The following is a 20443-nucleotide window of genomic DNA, read 5'->3' as shown; positions in this document are numbered from 1 at the left end:
GAGATTTATATCAGTAGTTTAGAATAAGATGTTTAGCTGTTTAAGGATGTTGCCTGGAGGCACCAAACACATTAATCAAGATAGATGTTAATAAAAATAAATAAAAACAGACATCCACAGTAGCACAACGGTGCTTTTAGACAACAATTCACACACACACACACACACACACACACACACACACACACACACACACACACACACACACACACACACACACACACACACACACACTGATGAGCCAAAACATTATGAATATCGTTGATCATCTTCTAGCAAGGCCACATATTAAGGTCTAGGTAGATTAGATGGTAAGCAAACAATCAGTTCTCAATATCAATGTGTTGGATGCAGGAGAAATGGGCATGAATAAAGATGTAAGCGACTTTGACAAGGGCTATATTGTTACGGCAAGGTGACCGGGTCAGAGTATCTCTGAAACAAGGCTTGTGGGTTGCTCCCGGTCAGCAGTAGTGAGAATTTGCCAACAGTGGTCCGAGAAGGGACAAAACAAACCAGCGACAGGGTGTTGGTGCCGAATACTCATTGATACACAAGGGCAACAAAGACTATCCTGTCTGGTCCAATGCTCCACCTCGCAACATCTGGACTTAAAGGATCTGCTGCCAACATCTTGAAGCCAGATCTCAAAGTGTGTTACATATGGAAGGGGAAAATCTCCTCAGCCACCACTAATCTGCAGCATCCACCTGGATGATGCGACGGTAGCCGTATTGCGCCAGAACGCCCATCACACACACCAGCTTATTGGTGGAGAGGAGACAGGGTGATGAAGCCATATGGAGGCCAATGGCCAAATTTGGTCAGGATGTTTGGGTTACACCCCTACTCTTTTTCAAGAGACATCCTGGGATTTTTAATGACCACAGAGAGTCAGGAACTCTGTTTAATGTCTCATCTGGAGGACGAAAGATATAGTCCCAAAATATGAGCACTTCGCACATACATGTATGTAAATTGGTATTTTTTCATCAAGTATTTCTTCATGAAACTCCTAAAAGCAGCGGCACTCAGTGACTATGTTATTTTAATATAATTGATTTTGTATTATAAAACGATTAATTCCAGTCCTTGATTCTGATTGGTCAATAGCTGTGTTTTATTCACGATAAAACATAGCTATGACCGCTTCACCCAACAGTTCTGTGTATCACTACATAACACCCTTAGCAACGTAACCATGTTTGTTCTCATTGATATTGTTCATTGAACCTTATAGAGTAGAGTATGTGAGTGTACCTGCATTTACAGTAGATATAGCATTTTTCTTTTTTCTTTTAGCATGTTTGAATGTCCGCTCCAATATCTTTACCTTTTAACCCCGTGCCCTCTAGTCATTTGTCAGTTGCTTCTCCGTGTTCACAAGTTTCAGTCCTTTCAATATAAAAGTCTTCGTTACTGACTGAATCACTCATAAAGACAGTCTTTGCCGCCATCTAATAGTGAAATAATGTAACTTCTGTTGCAGTTCACGGTCAGGAACTATTTTTTTCCAGCGGAAGGAAGGCTTTTAGTGATTTTACTTCATTAAAAAATTACATTGATACATACATTTTTTGGATTTAATATTTGTTTTGTGTTGTAACCGTTTTATAATAGCAATAAGGTATTCGAGGCTAGTGCTGTGCCGTGAATAAATCACGGCTGAAGGGGTTGCAGGCACTCGACTTATTCACGATACAGCACAGCCTCTCGTACCTTATTGCTTATAGTATTTGTTAATATTTTGAATGAGCTTTTATTCTTATATTTTGACTTTTCAATTTGATTTTAGTTAAAATTATAGTAATTTAAACTCTAACTAGACAATTTCAGCTGTGAAGTATCTTGTAGCTTACAGGTCAGAAATAATTGTGTTTTATATTGGATGATTTTAATGGTTAAGACTTTATTCTATTCTGGTGTAGACAGCTATACTGCAGCTCTGTCTGAAACCTGCTCTGTTTGTGTTGCTTAAACAGAGAAGTGCATTTTATTCACTGCAGTAAAATGCTAACATCTAAGTCTATGGAAAACAAGTTGAGAACTTGCAGCCTGGAATATAGAAATAACTGAGTTGGACAAAATGGCTTTTGGATATTTGAATGGGGAGATTAGATTTATTGTGTAGAGAAAATTACTCATTGGTTGACAATATGTGACTTCTGGCTGGGCCAGTGGCATTTTGTTTGACAAAGGAAGACAGTGGAAGATGGCAAAGTGTTTTGGAAGCCTGTTTAATCTGTTTTTGTTTGATCCACAGAATCACGGAATTACTTATTTACACAACTCAAAACGTGGACATAGTTTCCTGTTCCTGTCTCCTCTGTGTCTCAACATTTCGTCCCTGCGCTTTGTTGAGGTCACGCTTTCTTGATAGTCAGTGTAAATGGAGGTTTTCTCACACCTGCTGGACAGTATTAGACTGTGTGTGGCAGTGATGCATATGATTTCTGAAAGAGGAATCGCAGCTGGAGGTGCGAGACGGGTGTGAAGTGTGGAGACGTCCCGCTAATGAGTCTCTTTTTCCCCGACCTCCTGCATTTCTCATGAAGCTCAGACGCACAGCTCACCCAGCTTTCACACTCTTATTTATCAGAGTGAATATGCATGCGGGTAGATAGAAATGGCATGTCAAAAATTGCACATCTCTTTGAAAATTCTCTGTGAAAATTTGTCATCTACTAGGGAATGTTCTGCTTTGATATTCTGACCTGTTTTGAAGTAAGGTCTGTGTATGAGATTTTTGCCTGTGTTATGGGGACAAAATATATGCGGGTCACCAACATTTTGACATGAAATGCCATTTTTAAAACAATTATAATAATATTTCATTTTTCATATTTCAATTTTAATCATTCTTTATTTCACAGTAATATTGTGAAATATTACACTTTACAGTGTATTTATTTATTTTTTAATACTACAGCTTTCAGTGTCACATGATCCTTCAGACATCATTCTAATATGCTGATTCTGTGCTCAAGAAACATTTCTTATTATTAGCAATCTTAAAAATAGTTGTGCTGCTAAATATTTTAAAGGAAACTGTCGGGGTATGGGAAATGTCTTTCTTACAGTGGGTACAGAAAGTATTCAGACCCCCTTAAATTTTTCACTCTTTGTTATATTGCAGCCATTTGCTAAAATCATTTAAGTTCTTCAACCCCACATTGACAGAAAAACACAGAATTGTTGACATTTTTGCACATTTATTAAAAAAGAAAACCTGAAATATCACATGGTCCTAAGTATTCAGACCCTTTGCTCAGTATTTAGTAGAAGCACCCTTTTGATCTAATACAGCCATGAGTCTTTTTGGGAAAGATGCAACAAGTTTTTCACACCTGGATTTGGGTATCCTCTGCCATTCCTCCTTGCAGATCCTCTCCAGTTCTGTCAGGTTGGATGGTAAACGTTGGTGGACAGCCATTTTCAGGTCTCTCCAGAGATGCTCAATTGGGTTTAAGTCAGGGCTCTGGCTGGGCCATTCAAGAACAGTCACGGAGTTGTTGTGAAGCCACTCCTTCGATATTTTAGCTGTGTGCTTAGGGTCATTGTCTTGTTGGAAGGTGAACCTTCGGCCCAGTCTGAGGTCCAGAGCACTCTGGAGAAGGTTTTCGTCCAGGATATCCCTGTACTTGGCCGCATTCATCTTTCCCTCGATTGCAACCAGTCGTCCTGTCCCTGCAGCTGAAAAACACCCCCACAGCATGATGCTGCCACCACCATGCTTCACTGTTGAGACTGTATTGGACAGGTGATGAGCAGTGCCTGGTTTTCTCCACACATACCGCTTAGAATTAAGGCCAAAAAGTTCTATCTTGGTCTCATCAGACCAGAGAATCTTATTTATCACCATCTTGGAGTCCTTCAGGTGTGCTTTCATGTGTCTTGCACTGAGGAGAGGCTTCCGTCGGGCCACTCTGCCATAAAGCCCCGACTGGTGGATGGCTGCAGTGATGGTTGACTTACTACAACTTTCTCCCATCTCCCGACTGCATCTCTGGAGCTCAGCCACAGTGATCTTTGGGTTCTTCTTTACCTCTCTCACCAAGGCTCTTCTCCCCCGATAGCTCAGTTTGGCCGGACGGCCAGCTCTAGGAAGGGTTCTGGTCATCCCAAACGTCTTCCATTTATGGATTATGGAGGCCACTGTGCTCTTAGGAACCTTAAGTGCAGCAGAAATTGTTTTGTAACCTTGGCCAGATCTGTGCACACAATTCTGTCTCTGAGCTCTTCAGGCAGTTCCTTTGACCTCATGATTCTCATTTGCTCTGACATGCACTGTGAGCTGTAAGGTCTTATATAGACAGGTGTGTGGCTTTCCTAATCAAGTCCAATCAGTATAATCAAACACAGCTGGACTCAAATGAAGGTGTAGAACCATCTCAAGGATGATCAGAAGAAATGGACAGCACCTGAGTTAAATATATGAGTGTCACAGCAAAGGGTCTGAATACTTAGGACCATGTGATATTTCAGTTTTTCTTTTTTTAATAAATGTGCAAAAATGTCAACAATTCTGTGTTTTTCTGTCAATGTGGGGTGCTGTGTGTACAATAATGAGAAAAAAAAAAAAAGAACTTAAATGATTTTACCAAATGGCTGCAATATAACAAAGAGTGAAACATTTAAGGGGGTCTGAATACTTTCCGTACCCACTGTACTTTACAGTACTACTAAGAGCAAGTAGTCAAAATCTGCATGATTAGAGACTCCAGTATATATGAGCTTGAAACACGGACAACTTTACGTGTGACATGAACAAGATTTTATTAACTAGGCTAAACACTTAAACTACTCTAACATACACATACATACATGCATACAGTTTACCAAGGGAAAGAGAGCTGAAGCAGAATACAGGAAAGCAAGAAGTTATAGCATTGTTTGAAATTCAGCAGATCAACAGCCTTGAGCAAACCATCAGTTTAGTTCTAACACGCTCTTCTTAAAAAGGGGTAAGGATACTTAATGTATCAAATAATGAGACTAAGTTTGATACTTGCATGTCTCGCCCATTTGAATTAACCTGTCCTGATGTAATTTGTTAAGGCTCCAGTTGATCTTTGCTGATGTTGTCTTGATGAGAGAGAACCAGTGGGAGTCAGAGGATCTTTGGTGAATGGAAAGACAAGGCCGCAGTCTGGCACAAGCTCGGGTGTCCTTAGAAAACTTCCAGTTCAGCATCACCTTCACATCAGGATTTCAGAAAGGGACTAAGAGAGTGAGAGGCTAAGAGGCTAAGAGCGTGATCTTGTGATCAGTGATTTTTAAAGCGTGAAGATGTCATACCCTCTGGAGGTGTGTGAGCCAAGAAGTTTTCCCTTTGGAGGGAGATTTTTATGACCCTTTGTGTTCTAACAGGGCATTTGAATATGTAAATTCATTGGGTGTTTAACAAAAGAATCTTCAAGATTCTTATAATACTAATGCGTCACAAATTTAGCTAAATGTAATGTAAATTAACAAATGGGGGATGAAGATTGGAGTTTATAGAGACTAAACATGCACATATGATTTTGGTTAACCATAGTATGCAACAAAGTCTGAAACATTAAACCAAAAGAGTTTAAAAGAGAAAATGAAGACATAGGCCAAACCACATAAAAGGAAAATCATGAGATGGGAAAATTAGATGCATGTTTATACATTTCTCACGTGGATATATAGAATATATAGGATTAAAAGGGTTTATTTCTCCTTCTCAGCAAAAATTAAGTGAGAGTCACAATTTCCTGCAAATTCCTTTTGGAGTCGTAACATTTCTTATCAGTCTCAATGTGTCCTGTAACAGGACACCGGATTCTGCCAGTGTGTTAGCTTCATTTGGGATGTTAGTTTTGGGGGAAGTTTCATAGACCTTTGTTGGGAGAGTGAGTTTGCTGGATTATTCATTAAATACTGTATGTCTGATTGGTCCAGATACTTAAAACATATAGTATTAAAATTAGCAGTACTTTTCTGATGTCTTTGCACATATTGTGTTAAAGTTACTGGGTTTACCAGATTTACATGGTCATAACAAGAGTTCTGAATTAACTAAATTCTGTATTTCTTTTTGCAGCCAAGGTTTTATCAGTTTAGTTCCATGTCAAAACACTGTTATTTCAATGCTTTTCCCAGTGCAATGCCTTGTCCCATAATCTTTCTTTGTGAGTGTATTACTGTTAACACGATTTTTACTTGATTTGACAAACTGAGGGATGAGACCAAATGACTTTCTGTGGTTATCGATGCACCACACAGATGCTGTCGATAGAGCTTAACTGGTATTGAACCCAGGACATTGCTTTAAAATCTTACAGAAAAGACAAAACAGCTGAGTAAATGGAAGATAAAGAACCCGTAAGCCCTGTTTGTTGATCCAGAGTTCAATATGCTGTGATCTTATTGGGATTCTAAACGGAGTGATACAAAATTTGGCTTGAAACTCACTAGAGGGCAAGTTGGCAAGTTTTGCAGTTTATACAGCATTTACCGCTTCTGTGGAAATGACTTGTGGCGTTTTAGGGATGTTTATCACATCTGTCGTGTGGAAGTTTACAGGTCTGAGAGACATTAGCTCTGTGCCAAAACCTAGTGATTTAGGGCCTTATAGCCACTCCTGATGTGAAGGCTGTTCCAAAAGGTAGGCCTCTTAATTATGTTGCCTCTCAAGGTAACTTGTTTTGACCAGATCCTTCAGGGAAGGCAATCCCAGAATGCATTTCAACAAGCTCAGTGAAAACAACAAATCCAAGATTGCAGACGAAGCTAGAGTCAATTATAATTATAAGGTATTATTATTATTATTATATGCATTACTGTTCAAACGTATGATTTGTTTTAATGTTTTTGAAAAAAATCTCTTCTGCTCACCAAGGCTGCATTTATTTGATCAAAAATGCAGTAAAAACAGTAATATTGTTAAATATTATTACAAATTAAAGTAACTGGTTTTGATTTGAATATCTTTTAAAATTGAATCTATGTAACAATGAAATGTATTTTTTGGTAAATAATGTAATTTATTCCTGTGATGGCAAAGCTAAATTTTCAGCATAATTACTCCAGTTTTCAGTGTCAGATGATCCTTCAGAAATGATTTTGCTATGCTTTTATTAGGTGCTAAAAGTAAAATTATTATCATTTGTTTTGTTTAATATTTCAGTGGAAACATAATCTTTTTATTTTTCAGGAATCTTTGATGAACAAACATCAAAATAACAACATTTATTAAAACTAGATATTTTTTATATTACATTATAAATGTCTTTACTGTCATTTTTGATCAATTGAATGTGTCCTTGTGTGAGGTTAATAAAAGTATTATTTTTGTAATCTTACTGTCTTTTAAAAAGTCCATTATATTATATTATATTATATTATATTATATTATATTATATTATATTATATTATATTATATTATATTATATTATATTTTATTATATTATCAGCTTGATAAATAATATTTAAAAGTATTGATAAATATTGTCTTGGTAGGCAGCAGGTAGCTCATAGGTTTTAGAACAGCGCAATGCAGTTTACTGTGATCCCTGCAAAGTGCACACTTACTCTTTTACAAACACAATCACACACATATCATGTCTGCTTAGTGCACATCAGGATGATGGAGAAACATTGAAAATTAGATTAGTGCAGCAGCCTTAGTAGTGTACTACCCACACACACATTCATGCCTGCTGTTTTCCTCAGAGTGCCATTTTTTATCTTTTGACCTGCAGGATGCCGTCTCTGAGCAAATTGAACAGATCATCAAAGAAACTGTTTATACCCCACACAGCCATTTGTTTACCCAGCGTGCTTCACTCTGAAAAACAAATCAGGGTCTTGAGCATGCATGTTCTCTCCACTAAAGTGCCTGTTTTGTTTTCTCATTAGTGCAGAAGATGGACTGCAGTTTTGACTGCTATTGCTGTCTCTGGTATTATTTTTGTTGACTTTTAAGATGATTGCAAATTCAGTAATTTTCCATTCAAAAGCCTACTATGATGTCATGTCATCATGCTGAGGTTAAGTATTGGAGTATGTTTATTTATACAGCATCACTGGTTTCGCCGTGTGTCCTGGGGAGTGACGTGGTTGTGTCTGGGCAGCACACACCATTGATCAGCCTGTGCACATCTCACAGTAAACAGTAGGGGGCAGTGTTGCGCCACACCAGAATCCCCTCTCTGTCTGAAAACAAGCATGATTCATGAGGTTTCTTTCACATCTTCTCTGGTTTGGTAGTTACAGACCAGACTTCCTCTTGCCTTTCATTGCACTGAAAGCTCTGCATTGATACTGTATTTCAGTAAGGATTGGTAGCTTCAGACATACAGTGTCAGGGTGTGGTGATTAGTGGCCTTCTCATCTACTGCTTCGAAAATAACCATCACCAGCACTCATGTGTTCTGCAATATCCTTCCTTCCTTCTTTCTTTCTTTCTTTTCCTTCCAACCTCTCTTTTTTCTTCCTATGTCATTTTTCTTTTCATCTTCTCTTCTTTTTTTCTGTTTCTTTCTTTCTTTCTTTCTTTTTTTATATCCCTTACCCTTTCCTTTCCCTCTTTCCTTTGTTTCCATGCTTCCTTCCTTCATTTCACCAATTCTGTCTGCCTCTTTTCTTTCTTTCTTTCCTTTCTTGCTTCATTCTTTCATTCCTTCCTTTCTTTTTTCTCTTCCTTGTTTCCTTCATGCATAGTTTTTCTGCTCTTCGTAATTTATCTGTTCCTTTCTTTATACATATTGCTGTCTTTCCTCCTTCTACCTTACCCTTTTCTTTCCCAGTTCCTTTCTTTGTTCTCCACCCCATCCTTCAATCATCCCTTTGGTTTTGTGCTTTCTTCATTTTACCATTCCTTTCCTCATCTCCTCCGTACCTCACATCCTCCTCCTTTCTCAATTCTTTTCTTTACTCATATTGCTTCCTTGCCTCATTCTATTTCTTTTTCTTCCTTCATTTTTTCTTTCTTTGCTATTTTGAAAATTCCCCTCTCATACCTGCCCACAATCATTTCAGGTTGCTGATGGAAGTGTTCTGGGAAAAGACCCCCCTCTGGCTTAAACACTCATATAGCACACACACACACACACACACACACACACACACACACACACACACACACACACACACACACACACACACACACACACACACACACAGAGCTGTGTCTATAGCAAATAATTTGTCATCCTTTATTATTTTTACTATGTGTCTTTGCCTCTGTGGATTTTATAATAGTGATTTGGTGTGTACGCATATGTGTGACCTTATTCTCTTTGTCAGAGTTGTCTCATCCATGACCCCATTAAATCCACTGCTATGTCATTTCCTGTGTCACTATGATGGAGAATACAAAAAGGACCCCCTGCTATAAGATTAATCTGTAGTACAAAAGCACCTGTCAAATTAGTGCTCACACCTGACAGACCACCAATGGGGCATGTCAGATGAGCTTCCTGTGCTCCTTAAATCATCTTATGTCAGCACAGTGACATGGAATAAATAATCTGTTCTTAAAAGCCAGAACACAACACAACTACAAGTCCTAAACACAATCACACACACTGTAGCTTCAGACATACTCTGAACCAATACCAATCCTTACAGTAAATGAATGCCGGCTGATGAGCATAAAGAGAAAGTAGTGTTTTGGTTGTAAAGGAGTTTACATGTTTATATAATCTTTGAATGAGTGAAAATATTTGGTTCCCAGCTAATAAAAAGTAATTTATAGGAAGTAATGTATAGGGCTGCAGAAAAATGAGAAATTGTACATGTACAAAAGAAATCATGTTTATACATGCTCATGCTTGTGAACCCCAGCGCCATGACATGTGCAGACACACAGACACAGGCGCTCACACACACACACAGGCGCACAAGAAGCCGGGAAGGCTAATATATGGATATGTATTCGTTGCAGTTGAATAAGCTTCGGCGTAATTGCTATATCAATCTATTCTCTACATTCCTGGCTGTCTTTGCAGGCACACCCTCCTTTTATCTCACCCAGCCTCTGCTTTTCCTTTCCTTTAATTTTTATTCATTTTTTTTCCTTCTCTTTTTGGATCTTAAGAGAGGATTCACAATGATGACATACTGTAACATCACTAGGGAGCGTTTTTTTTTAGGCTTATACTGAACATAGCTTCATTGCACATTGAAAGTGTCTGGAGTCAGAAATGGATGGACAATACATGCATACAGACACCGACATGTTAAATCAAAATCCCATTTTTTGATCTCTGAAAGTTTCAAATGTATGCCTGTTTTGGGCCTGAGTATGTAGACTTTAGGATTAGAGTGGATTAAACAGACACAGCAGTGAGTTTACCAGTGCATGCCTAGTTCCTCAGACCTGGAATTTCAGTCCTCTTATTCCTGCAGAGCAGTCAAACCCCTTCACAGAGGTTACCCAAAATCAATATCTGCCTCTCTTCTGTGTGTTGAACATATTTAGTTATTTATCGGCCAAAGAGCAGCTCCCCTTCATCTCGGCTACAGTACGGTTATCCAAATAACAGACATTAGAAACATTCGCAATTTCACTGAATGCTGTGGTTTATAGTTCTTTTTCCCTAGCCTACTAATACTGAATGTTTTTATATTATTAAAACATCACAGCTTCAGACGATAATGCCTACAGTCCATTTTTAAAGCAACGTTTTTTTTTATTATTTTATCAAAAATCATTCTGATGGTAAACTGGCTTCAAATAAGGCAAAAGGTTTCTGTTTCTTTTCCTCGCTGTGACGCTGCGATTGTCTGTATAACCCGCTTGTAACAGCTTGTTTGTTGTTGTATGCACCAGTACACTTGTTGATTCATTATTTTCACTCCCTGTGACATACTAGTCCCGCGTCGGCTCGACCGTGTTCAGGGTGGGGGCAATGCTGAAGGTGCAGGCGCAGGCGCAGTTTTGGCACTCTGCCAGCTAGATGAATGCGTGTTTCAACCAGGTCCGGTACCCAACCTGGGTTAGACTTGGCGCTAGATCTTTGTTGTATTCATCTGCTACGGCATGAGTAACATTTTTCTGTCAACTCTGCATATATCCTTCTCGATCGATATCGCACGTTTGTTGATGGAGCGGGTTTAGACCGTACCAAATGTTCTGACCGGGTTTGTGCAGGACAAAGCTGTCCCTCTGAGGACATTTCAGAGGTTACAGGGACTGATGGCAGCAGTACACAGGCTAAACCGTAATTTAAATGCAGCAAATTTTAATGGACAGTAAAACAAAGGCAGAACACCGTACAATCTGATAGGTAGCTTTATTTGATAGAAAACCGGCACAGTAACTTCATATTGATGCATGGCTAAAAAAAGGCAAAGTACCGTAACTCAATTTGAGCGTTCCAAAACAAAGCCAAAGAGCGGTAACTGGTGTTATGGTGTTCTGCCTTGGTTTCTCATGGGCTTTTGAAGTTACTGTTAAGAGCAACCCATTATCTTCTCGAAAAAACTACGGAATTGACTCAAGATACTTATCCACATGATAAAGGAGGTCTTGAATGTGCCAAAAATATCAATAACTAATTTTCGACCAAAAACGGGGTGGGGGTTCAAAATAATTCCTTCGTTAATAATTCGTTACACAGAACTTTATTATATTAAATATTAATCAAAAATGATTCACACCTTCACAAAATCCAAACATACAGTGTAAGAGTAAAAAAAATGATTGAAAAATGGTAAAAAACATAACATTGTTTATAATAAGTTTATTTGATTCACAGCTTATATAGTGTTTTGACCTCGACAACCCAACTGCATTTTACTGCAAACTTGCGACTAGTTAACTTTCTAAAGAAGGCGCAATCGCTAAGGGTCGGGTCGGGACTCCAACATTAACACACTGACAACATTGTATTCAGAATATAAAATATTTTTTATAGCACTTTTTAATGTGTGATTGTGTAAAGGTGTTCACGAGATACCAACCTTTCGTGAACTTGTGAATTTCGCCAGCTATCTTCTCTGCACCAAATAGGCCAAGCTTCCACGCTTCCAGGGATGATCTCGTTTTCATGCAGACAGACGCGGTGTGCATGGAGGGGAGGGGCTGTGTGTGTGCGTGTGTGTGTGTGTGTGTGTGTGTGTATGTGAGAGAGACGTGTGAGTGACAGAGAGACGGAGGGAGAGCAGGGAAAGGAAATGCAGCTGAACGAATACGCTGCATGTTTTGAAATGGCGTAAAAAAAAAAAAAAAGAATAACAAAACGCAATATGTGGCGGCCTGTGTTGATTCTGTGGCGCACTGCTATGAATTAGTCTATGTGTGGGAAACACTGCTCTAATAAATTTGTAATGAGTAATGCAATTACTTGTTACATTTTGCAAGGTACCTAACTTTTTCTGCAGCAGTTTATTTCTGCTACAAAAGAAGCGATATCGCCAACATTGGCCATTAAAGATACTATATATTGTCTGATCTGCCCTTACTCACCCAAACTTGTCAATAAGGCTACTTTATGCGTATGCGAGTGCATTAGCGGGTGGTTGCTGAATCGCCGATGTTTCAATTATGAGATGAGGAATAATTTTGCCATTCCTACTGATGTTATTCTCTTTGTCATAGTTGTAATATGGCTCACCTCATCAGTCGATATGGTTCTTCTTTGCTTTTGAAATCAATTAGCTATTAACTATCCAAATCAACTATCCACTATATTTATGACAGTGGAATATTTACAACAGTGAATTCCACTCAATAACTGTAAGGGGCTCTACGCAGAACTACACAACAATTGTTTTAAAAGTTGCTTTAATTTGGGAATGAATTTTGGCAAGGTTGGTCTGTAGAAGTGCCTGCAAAACTTGGCTGTTGACTTTCCATATGTATGGCGTGAGTATTTTATTTTATTTTTTAATAAAATGTACAGTACTGTACAAAAGTCTTAGGCATGTTAATATCCAAACCCCCCCAAAAAATGGTTTTAAGTCAGTTATTTATACCTTTTGCTGTATTGTGTCAGTAGGAAATATCAGTTTACATTTCCAAACATTCTTTTTGCCATTAATTGTAATAATCCAGTGGGATTTGTGTATGCACAAGGAGTCTGACAACAGCCGGTATGATCTGATCTCACCATCATCGAGTCCGTCTGTGATTACATGAAGAAACAGAAAAAACTGAGACAAACTAAATCCAGAAGAACTGCGGGAACGTCTCCAAGATCCTTGAAGAAACCTTCCTGCAAAGCTACAGTACTGTGAAAAGTACTGCCACTTGTGTTAAAATGCTGTAAAGTGAGAATGCTTTCAAAAATAAAATCATAAATTGAATTTATTTATGATTTAACTTCTATTAACTAATTCAAATCAATATATGGTGTAACGACCCTTTGCGTTTAAAACGGCTTTTGTACAGGTACACTTGCACATAGTTTTTCAGGTAGCTTTGCAGGAAGGTTTCCTCAAGCATCTTGGAGACGTTCCCGCAGTTCTTCTGGATTTAGTCTGTCTCAGTTTTTTCTGACTCGATGATGGTGAGATCAGATCATACCGGCTGTTGGCAGACTCCTTGTGCATACACAAATCCCACTGGATTATTACAATTAATGGCAAAAAGAATGTTTGGAAATGTAAACTGATATTTCCTACTGACACATTACAGCAAAAGATATACATAACTGACTTAAAACCATTTTTTGGGGGGGGTGGGGTGGATATTAACATGCCTAAGACTTTTGCACAGTACAGTATATATTTATTCAGCCAGGGTCCATTAAGTTGATCAAAAGTGACAGCACAGTAAATACGTTACATTGTTACCATTTCAGTAACACTTAAAACCTTTAAAGCCTATTTTGCATTATAAAGGTATTCATAATGTATTATATAAGGCATTATATATGTTCATAAATAATTGTAACCAAAGTGAAAATGCAGTATACTATTTGCGGATTCCTTTTTACATCTGCAATTTGTTTTTGTCATGTGTTTTAATGCATTATACTTTTTAAAGATGTGGTCAATTAAGTATTGCAATTTATTATAACAGTGGTTACAATTATTCAAGAGACCACAAAAGGTGCATTGCTAGACATAATAGTGTTGTCACGATACCAAAATTATTGTTTCGATACCGATACCAAGTCAAGTATTGCGATTTCGATACTTTTTCGATACTTTTCCTGAAATGGGAGAAACACTCTCAAATATCATTGCTGTGCTTTATTTTAAAAACTGGACAACATTCTAATCATATAACACACTAATAAATGAACATATGAACAGCAGATATATTAAACATTTGAACAAAATATGAAATATCAAAATATAAAAAATAAATTAGAGCAATGACATTCAAGGTAAAAAAAAAAAAAAAAAAAAATTAGCAGCATTATCTCATTTATCATAAGAAACATAAGAGTTACCAGTAATAACTTTATCTTGATTCTGAACTTTGAATAAAAATATGAACAGCGATTATATTAAACAATGTTTAATATTGGTAACATATGATAAGCCTCATTGGTGATATATTTGACATATGGGGAGAGAGTTGTGGAAGGCCTATACTTCATGTTAAACATAAATATATAGCAGCAAAGACAACGTCGGTGTTGATGGCAAAATAGGCTACAGAATATTTCGTTCTGTATTGAGAGGTGCAATATTTGAAAATCGATAATTTTTTTTTTAAATTACATTTATATTGTATTTATGTCAAAAGCTAGAGACTTTCTATGTAGAAATACATAGAAACATCTTTCCCTATTCTGTTTTGCCTGGGAACGCTTCCAACACGCTTGCGTGTCGCGTGAAAAATAGGCGTCGGTTCTATTTCTAGCATGCGCGCGTTTTCCGCGCGTCTCGAGCTGTGACTGAGACTCGTGTGTCACGCAGGCAGTTAACATGGGAGCCGAAATAAAAACGGACACGCCACGCAGCCAGTGTGTCGCCGGCCTTACAAATCTGGAACACGGTCATTCTTAGAAGTATCGATACTAATAAATGTAGGAATCGTGATGTTTTTCATTTCCGATTTACTTTTGAAGTATCGGTGCACCGTGCAACAGAGCAAGGTAGGCAACGTACTTCCATATGTCACTCCTCGTGTCATCTTTTTCTACGAGTCGTGGACCACTTGTGCTCTCACATGCAGCAATCATCTCTCTGTAGTGTTTTGTCACATGACACTGACAGCGGCAGCTTCTTAGCTGCGTGCGTCAGAAAAAAAAAAAAAAACACAGACGTCCATAGGGAGGTTTTTATTTTTTTTTAAGTATCGATACTGATAAATTTAGGTATCGTGACGTTTTTAATTTCCGAGTATCGCGATACTTTTGAAGTATCGGTACACCGTGCAACACTAAGACATAACTAATTTAGTCACACTTAAAAATAGCTGATGATGAATTTTGGCTGACCTCACAGTGGCTCTTGTGTAAAATCAGCACAACTGGTTCTGTATGTAATTCTTTTCAGAGTGGACATTGTAACCTTCAGTGAATGGCACACTCATTAGCATTCAATGGATACCTCTACATTCTTAAGGCCTTCATGTGATGGGTTGGCTTTCATATATTCCCCTTCACGCTGCTTTGCCTTGAAGTCAAGGTCATTTGTTCAACGATTACAGAAAGCCAGTGTACCCACTCATATGTTTCTGGAACAGCCATTGAGCTGAGACCAGTACGAGCGTGGAGTCTAGGCCAATGCTAAACCTTCCTGAACCGAGTGAGGCGGAGAGATTGGGCAAGGGATATTGAGCTGACTGCTTGGTTCTTGCCAAATGCAAATGCAGCTTCTTTTCCTGGCAGTGTGTCCAAGGCTTCTTTGTGAAAGTTTTCCATGTCTCTTCACCAACTTTGTTCAGGAATATGTGCGCGGGGCCCCCCTGGGATGCTAGACAAAACCTGGAATAGAGATTACGAGCACCGCAGACCAGTTTTATCTCCTTTTTGCAAAGCTTTTTTTCTTCAATGACTACAGTAATGCAAAATATCATGCACCCTGCGGTCACAACGGAAATCTATAAACCTCCAGTTAAGGCTTTTTTATTTAAAATGTATGTTATGGAATACTTTACAGGAAGATATAGAAGGCAAAGTCTTTTTTGAGTTCCATGTTGAACGAAATAAGAAATGATTTACGCTTTTTAGGAGAAAAGGTGGTGGCCTTCTTTATAGTAACAGTAGGACACATATTATTGCATTCTGCAGTAAATATGTCATTGACTACACTTCTTAAGCGTTATATATGACTTGTCATGGTGTAGCGTAACATGAAATGACCTCATCTCCTTTTGAATTATTTCAGTTGTATAAATTGATGTCTCCTTCCATGTCTCTTTTCAGAAGGAAAATCAATCACATTTATTGAGGTATGCCCAGCGTGTTGATTGCTATTGATTCGGTTGACATGTTCCAACTGTCTAGATGTTTGATATAACATATAATATGTTATAATATGCCATCGGTAGGTTCTAACCCTGAATGAAGATATTCTTGTCTTCTTTATTCTGAAGATATTCTTTGAAGATATTCAAAGTCTTGTGCGACGGAAGATTCCAGCACTCTTGTTTGTAGTGAAGGTGTGAGACCAATATTCTCCCATTTTATATCTGTCGACCTAGCTATCTGTCTGCCTGTGTCTAGGTGACACATTTTAACTTGTAAGTTGTTTTTTTGTGTGTGTGTGTCCGAATGTGGGCATTGTCTTTGGGCCAACACTAGTTTTATTGCTTTTCCTGCACAATGTCAGCGAGCAAGGCCACATCATCAAGTTGTCATTCCCCAAGCAACACTCATCTCTTGAGTTCACAAACAACACATCCTCCTTTTCCACATTGCTGTCAAACTCACCTCAATACACAAAGGAACCCATGTTGGATGCTGTTCTTCTTTCTTCTTATGACACAGATTTTATTTGATTTAATTGACATTTTTAACATGATTTTACTGTAAGACTTTCAATGCAGGATTGGCCAAAATTCAGAACTGAAGTATTGAATTAAAATATTCTGTTTGTCGGTCATCCGTCCCTCCGTCCCTCCGTCCACCCATCCATCCAAATTTGGACTTGAAGAACTTGCAATTCTTCATTCTGTTAAATTAAAATGTAGAAGGGAGTATCAATTCAATTCAAATGGTGCACAACTCTGGTTCTGTCAAATTTATGTTCAGTTAGTTTCATTTTCATGGACTTTTACTTTGTCTTCAGTCACATGTTTCCTTTGTTCTAGTTTACTGCCACTCATCAGTTTCCATGGGCACTCATCAGTTATCACAGCTGTTTGTCATTATGTTCATTACCATTGTGTATTTAAGTTCCTCACCATCTCCCCCTCATTGTCTGGTATTGTTTGTGTTTTTGTTATACACACACGTTTTGCTTGTGTTTGTCTCTTGGATTAATAAAGAACATTTATATTGGAATTCGCTCATCTACCATCTTCTTCCCTTCAGCAGCGCTACAGGTTCAGAATCAGAACTTCTCTTTTAAATCCTAAAACTTTATTTACAATAAACTCTCTATTTTCTAGACACCTCTGTGTTTGTCTTGCATTCCATTCATGTTTCATTTTGCATTTAGCATTATGTTCACATAATAGTATTGGTGGCACTTTAACATTTTGTTGCTTCTGGCTGTTCTCTTGGGGGTCTCTGCCATAGGTTTCACTCTCTAAACGCGTCTTGGCTCCATTTCTGAGAGTTTTGCAGACTGTTGTTGCCCCAACAGTTCAATTAGAACTTATGGAAATAATCTAGGCAACTGCCAAGACGATTGGCAGGCTTCTCGTCATGTTCCTCAGATGTGTTTTTCCGAAACACGGAGGTGATCTTGAGGGTTAGCGTGAAAGCGCCGTTTCGAGAGATGTTGCTCTCTGGGCTTACGTGTGCCTCAAAGTCTAGGGTTGAGGGGGTGTAAAACCTTCCATAGTGAGTGACCTCTTCACTTTATCTGGAGGACAGAACGTTTTTCTGACCTCAGTGGCTTTGATATTGTAAATACACTCACATGCTAGACTAGCACTTAGCTACAAATGTGATTTTTATAAAAGCTTGTGCTTTTATTGGGAAAATCTCCACTTTCTCTCTCTCCAGCACCCACTGGGGTCTATCAGTATATGGCAGAAGTCCATGTGCTGGGTTTTATAGATGTTACATTATTAGAGACCACGTCTATCACCAGCCCAGCCGACAGATGAGTGCCGGTGTGTGATCCAATGGATCTCATGTTTTACTGGCTCATTCTCTTTTTTTCCCCCAGGCCTTGTGCTGCAGGATCAAAGTCAATTTTTTAACAGAGAACAGGCTAATGTGGTTCAATACCTTCTGACTGTGGCGTCCTTGAGATCAAAGCAGGACTACGGGACTCCGTTGTGTCTCTAGTGGTGAACACTCTGAAAGCGTTCTGGTTATGGGAACTATATGCCTTAGGGGAAACAATGTAGTGAATGCATCAATGTAGTTGAATTTTATTTAACTTGACAACATTTTTACTCACATTTGTATTATGTTAAAAGTAACACATTGGCACACCATCCAAAAAAAAAAAAAAAAGTACAAAGAAAACCGAGCCATAAAATGATAGACAACCACAGATTGTTTCTAATAGAAAAGTGCAGGTTGCTCTCCTGACAGTTTTTTTTTTCTAGCGTCTAGAACTGTCACAGAGACAGCTGTGATTACACTTGACACCTATTTCATTGAGAAAACATATTGTCATGTTCTAGGGACATTTTATGTGTATATACCGTTTGTACCATATGTATGTGCTTAATATACTGTATGCACATACTATATGTGTAAATTGTCAAAACCCCTAATTATACAGGAGCTGAATGTGTTAATGTATTAATTAAAAATATGTTTGTATTTGAACTGATTGACAGCCCTAATTTTTATATATATATATATATAATATAAAATTGTATTGTGTATATATATAATTGCATTTTTTATTTTAGACACTTTGCTGTTTCGCTGGTTAGTTTTCTTTTTCCAGTGTTTAGGAATAATATTTCTTGGACTTTCTCCTAATGGCATCGCTGATAGTGGCTAGGTACGCTAAGGTGTTGGTGGTGGTTGAGGAGAGATCCCCTGACATGATTGTAAAGCGCTTTGGGTGTACAGTAGTACATATGAAAGCGCTATATAAATGCCCGATTCTATTCTATTCTATTCTATTCTAAGGTGAACGTGAATTCACCAAATAACATGTTCCTGGATAAAAATCCTTGTTGATCCTGGAACAACATTCCAATCAAGTAATCAGATTTGAGGGAAAGGTTTACAGTTAATGTCAAGTTTAGGCTTTCAACAAGGGTTAGGGGTTTCTACTCCATTCTTATTCACCTATCATTTCTCTCAGATTTTTGGGATAAGTTCGGGTTAGGGCTATATTATTAGACAGTAATGTTGTTCCAGGATCAACAAAAGATGTTGACCCAGGAGCACGTCTTACTTCTAAAATCACGGTGACTGTAAGGGAACTGTTCTATAAAAATGTTTGGGTTTCTGACATACATTCACACCGTTTTTGAAGGTGAGTTTTTTATTTTTTTATTATTGCTTTTTTGTGGTTTTAATTCTAAAAGTATGCTTATATAGTATATTGAAGCCTTTTTAAAATTACCTCAAGTTTTCATTCAAGGAAGAAATCATTAATGGCATTTCAATATCTCGCGAGTCTATGTTTTTGAGTACAGAGATATTTTGTTCTCAGTATTCAGTTCAGAATTCAGTTGCTTTGACAATGAGCAACAGGTGTGGGAGTTGCAAAATAGACAGTTGCAAATCTGTATTCATTTGTGCGGTCATTGTGCAAATCTGCTGTCGGGTCTTTGAGTGATAGAGATTAAGAGAGGGTTTTATGCCTATTGTTCATGCATATTGTTGTTCTGTATAGCCTCGGACACAGCAGTCAGTATCAGGGCGGAGATGGGTAGGTTTATCACCAGCCCGTTGAATAAAAAAAAATAAAAAAAGCTGGGGAATAGAATGAAGTCTATTCATATTCAAATGAATCTCAGTCTCTCCTGCAGGGTTTTCAATTATTGTGATGAATCTATTATCACATCATCACTCAAGAATGCACTTACTGAACACAGTATCATGGAGTTCAGTCTTTTAGTCACTAAGGGATCGTAGACATGTTCTTGCCTGTGTTTGTCATTTTGCTGATAGTGTGATGGTGTTATTTGTAATTACAACATGTTTTCTATTTAAAAATATTTAAAAATGTAGTGTATTCCTGTGATGGCAAAGCTGAATTTTCAACAGCCATTATTCCAATCTTCATTGTCACATGATCTTTCAAAATCTCTAGATGCAATACGATAGTTTTATGTGAGGAACAGACCAAAATTTAAGTTGTTATTCTCCCGAAAGCTATCTTATTGCTTCAGAAAACTTTGAATATAATGTGCGGGTAATATGGGCCATTTTGATGAATATTTAAAAGTGCTTTTGCTTCCTTTATGAAGCTTCCAAGT

The 20443-nt window shown here is 37.9% G+C and overlaps 1 protein-coding gene across 1 annotated transcript in view; it reads left to right on the top strand.

The window, feature by feature from the left end:
• The window catches only part of ctnna2 (catenin (cadherin-associated protein), alpha 2), a 505838-nt gene that overhangs the window by 91475 nt on the left and 393920 nt on the right, over positions 1–20443 (top strand). The gene's annotated exons all lie outside the window — the stretch shown is intronic.

Source organism: Rutilus rutilus (genome assembly GCF_951802725.1).
Source record: "Rutilus rutilus genome assembly, chromosome: 2".
Taxonomy (NCBI): domain Eukaryota; kingdom Metazoa; phylum Chordata; class Actinopteri; order Cypriniformes; family Leuciscidae; genus Rutilus; species Rutilus rutilus.
This window is presented reverse-complemented; position numbering and strand designations above follow the sequence as displayed.